Source organism: Squalius cephalus (assembly GCF_949319135.1).
Source record: "Squalius cephalus genome assembly, chromosome: 4".
NCBI classification, from domain to species: Eukaryota; Metazoa; Chordata; class Actinopteri; order Cypriniformes; family Leuciscidae; genus Squalius; species Squalius cephalus.
The window spans coordinates 20546066-20550584 of NC_137125.1; the positions used below are offsets into that span (position 1 = coordinate 20546066).

Sequence of the window (4519 nt, forward strand, 5' to 3'; positions counted from 1 at the left end):
ATCGACAGAGCTCACATTATAGTTTTATAATAAATGACTGACAGGTAAAATCTGGTCACATTGTAAAGGTTTATAAAAAAAAACTTCATAACAGGTAACATCTGGTCACATTGTAAAGGTTTATAAAAATAACTATTCACAACAGGTAACATCTGTTTTACAAGATTCACAAGGAGGACAAGTTTCACCTTCCTTTCATAGAGGAGATCGGTAATGGTGAAGCCTCTGTCTGCCATTACTTCATTGCCTGGACGAAGTTATTAAGTTATTGAAAGAAAAATGCGATATGCGATAACTCATTAAACAATGCAATATTCGATATGCGATACGATAATGCTTAAAGTATATAAAATTAACTTAAATTAGATTTAAAATTATATAACCTACATAATGTGTTTCACATTCTTTTTGTAACAAGAAAACATCCCTTCAACTTGTGAAAGTGAACATCAGTGTTTTACTGTATATAAGATGTGTTATTTTAACATCAGTGTAAACCACGGGGTTCAGGTTATCCTACATTAGGTCTATTTAACAACAGAAACTGAATAATCAAATGTAAAAGTAAAACACTGCATAGTTTTTCACTGTATGAATTATATAAACTGATTAAAGCTTATTAAAGCAAAAAAAATTATGCATATTGCAATATATACATTTGCGATATTTTGATATATTGTGCTCTACATGTTGTGTTTGGAAACTGCTCTCTGAAACACTTCTCCATGATGTCAAGCCAACGCGAAATCACCTTGCTGACAGTGGACTGAGAAACACCAAACCTTTCAGCAAGATCACCCTACAATAAATTAAAGGGTTAGTTCACCCAAAAATGAAAATTCTGTCAGTAATTACTCACCCTCATGTTGTTCCAACCCCGTAAGACCTTCGTTCATCTTCGGAACACAAATTAAGAAAAAAAAAATGGAGGAGTGAGACAGCTCTCAGTTTAATCAAAAATATCTTAATTTGTGTTCCGAAGATGAACGAAGGTCTTACAGGGTTGGAACAACATGAGGGAGAGTAATTACTGACAGAATTTTCATTTTTGGGTGAACTAACCCTTTAAGATGCAGCTTCATCAGAGTCATCAGGAGCTGATACCAAGTGTGTAGCTGAAAGCTGTTGGTGTGTGAACTGGTAAGGTGCTCAGCAACTGAGTGGAATGCATCAATGTCGACCCTGTGTAGAGCTGACAAAGGTGGTTGTTTCTCAGCAGAGTTATGTACTATGGCACTGGCTCAACGCATTGTGTTCCCATTTCAGATGTAGGTGGCTTCAGGTTGAGTTGAGATTTTGAAGCGTAGTTGTGGTCAGAGACAGATGGATCCTCCCATTGTGTGTCTGCATCACAGGTCTGGGGCATGTGGCTGTGATCCTCCTCACAGTTGTCCACTGCAACACTGACGCTCATCGATGTTCTATGGAAGTAATATAACCATAAACATTTTTACATTAGTACTTAAAATAGATCATGAGAATTAATTAATTTATGATGGCACTCATACTTACAACAGTGTGAAAAAGAGAGATGCATTAAAAACGAGACAGTATACACACAATCTCCTAAATCTATGTAGGTCAATGAGAGATGAAGCTAGCTGGCCTCCTTACAGGAATATAACATATAACAAAGTAAACGAGATATAAGAAATATGACATATAGGTGGCCAATGGTAATCATGCAAGATTCGTTGTATTTTGTGAACGGCTCGTTACTAATCTTAAATGTATTCATAGAACGGACTTCATCTAACGTTAGGCTAACAAGCACATAGATAGGTAAGTTAGGAAACAACAGTTAGGTAAGTTAGCTTACCTGAATCTGACAACCTGTTCAGCACCCGGCGGGACTTCTTTACCAGAACATCGTAGCCGAGCCTTTACTCGGGGTAAAAGGGTGTTCGTTCGTCAGTCTGCTCCCCGTCCATAAAATGGTACGAACACACACAACACACATGGTACGAACACACAGCGCTTGGGTGAGCACTTCAAGTTTAGCGCCTTCCGCCATTGCCTCAGGTGCTCCTCGTGTAAATCGTAAAGTACACCACAACATTCCGATCGCTTTAGCCTACATTGTGTTCGTAACACTGTTGGTTAAATTAATCTATCCTCTTAATCCAATTGTTATGTCAGCCCCTAACTGAGCATATAATACTTTACATATTTTACCGTTACAACTATAGAATTATGCTAGAAACTAGCGTAGGTCCTTTCAGCCGGAAGTTGAAGTCCCGCTCAGCCGGAAGTAAGATGACAAAATGAGCGTAATGGCGCCGCCCTTGTTGTCATGGAAAATAAGGTGAATAAGCGAAAGTGAAAGTAAGCGGCGTTAGGCTCACGTAACTTTCTAATTAGAATCAAAATGTTTCAACATTTGTGATGTATTTGGATGGTAAACTATTTCTTTATTATAGGCTTTGTACTTCACTCACGTTCCAATATCGACGGAAAAAATCATCCTCTTCACATGCGCAAAATGGTACGAATTGTAGGCTACTGACAAACAGAGCAGTGGAATTTTTATATGTTAGGTTGACTATTTTATTATTGTATTTTATTGTGGCTATAATGAACAGGCTGCAATGTCAAGATTGCAATACTGGAATATGGTTGGTGTGTGTGTGTGTGTGTGTGTGTGTGTGTCGGCGGGCGCGGACGCGATCGAACTGTGTAAACAAATATGGGCTACTCCGTCATTTTGTTCAGGACATCTACGGATATTATTTATTTATAAATGTATAATTAAACTTGTTTAAATGTACAGTTTGGTATTGTTTTGTTTTTTAAAGACATATTAATACAATAAATGCATTAATCTCTCAAATGGGTATTTATCATTAAAGATATAGAGTTTGGAATATAGCGGTCAAAATGACCGCTTGCGGCAGTTCTAGTAGTTACGGAATTCTGGCACTTCTAGTGTTAAAGGAGCTCTTCTTCAGCAAATACAAAGAGAACCATACGCAAGTATTTTGATTTGTGATTTGATTAATCTGATTTCTTGTTTTCTCTCGAGGTTACATTGCCTGTGATTTTGCCATGCTGAGATCATCTCGGTGATCTCTCTCATCCTGAACTTTAGTTTCACTTTCTCCCTTTCATTCTCTCTCTCTCTCTCTCTCTCATTTTCGTTACTCGTTTAGTCTTGTATTTTGTTTACGTGTCCTGTATATACATATTTACTCGTGTAAACTGTAGTATTTTTGTATTCATTAGTTCAATGTATTAGTCCAATTATTAAAAACCCATTAGGCCTATATCCTAGATTGTCTCTGTATAAGTGTTCATTTTACAAGTCAATGAAACGAAGATCAAGCTACGCTTTACAAATACGTTACTGTTAAGTAACATTTTATAAGAACAAGAAAGTAATTTTCCATGGCCAGAAAATATAGCTTTCTTCGAATTATAAGAAAGAGATAATTTTGTTGAGAAGTTGATGGAATTAATTTTACAACCAGTTTGCGGGACAAACAACTGTTTAATTAATATATTAATTTCCCTTAAAATTACTCTGATTAATTGATCTGAAAGAGGGACATTTTGGTATATTAATGATTGAATTATAATTCATTGTAATTGAACATTGATGTATACGAATAAGTCTAAATTTCAGCTTCAATAATTTATTAATATTGTAAGAATATAGATGAATCAACCCGATTCATAATTTTGATTCCCTAAAATCATTTGAGCTAGTTCATATTCCTTACAATATATATATATATATATATATGTGTATGTGTGTGTGTGTATGCATTGCCAACTTTATCTTTGCAGTCAGAAAACACTAGTTTATTAATATACAATTAAAATGTATCATGCTGCATAAACATTACTTTTGCCGGTTATTTGTGACAAGATTTATGCATGCGCTTGATATGCGGAATATAGGCAATATATTAGGCTACGATAATGCTCATTGTGGTTTAGTATTCTCTCCCATATATATTTAAGTGATTAAATATTATAAATATGCGATTAGACTAATAGCTTAAATGAACTACTACTAGTCGACTAGAACAAACTGTAGTCGTGCACGGGCAGCCCAACTTATTTCACATATTTTCTAACCAGCATGTCACAAAGAGCATTCTGAGCGAGCGGCGCTGTGTGGACTGAGCATAATCTTCAGAATAGTGCTCTTGCTCTGGAGGACATTGCTCCTCCATGTGAGATTTCTTTGAAACATACCCGGCAAATAGCTAATTTTTTTGTTTGTTTCTCAACACATCATAGTATTTCGCAAAGGCGATGACATGACTGTGTCACTAAATCATTTAAGTCCCCACGCATCATGTACCTCCTCACGTTTTTACCTCATTAAATTGTGATCGGTTTGTGAGATCGGCCAAGTTTGGTGAGTACCGGTCGAGTCATAAAATGTGATTATCGACCGATACCGATCTCCGGCCTATCGATCGGAGCATCCCTACACACAAGTTACTTGAAGAGTGTTGTCTGTCTTACCTGAAGCCATGTTCCTGTTTCTTTGGTTCAGGAGCAGTAAGAA

At 36.4% G+C, this 4519-nt stretch overlaps 1 long non-coding RNA gene across 1 annotated transcript; it reads right to left on the bottom strand.

Annotated features, from left to right (window-relative positions):
* Positions 1-633: 633 nt before the first annotated feature.
* LOC307157442 lies at positions 634-1883 on the bottom strand. The gene is made up of 3 exons (XR_013820978.1): positions 1820-1883; positions 1063-1421; positions 634-799 (listed from the first exon to the last, which is right to left on the bottom strand). It is a non-coding gene; the product is annotated as an uncharacterized lncRNA (long non-coding RNA).
* Between the last annotated feature and the right edge of the window lie 2636 nt (positions 1884-4519).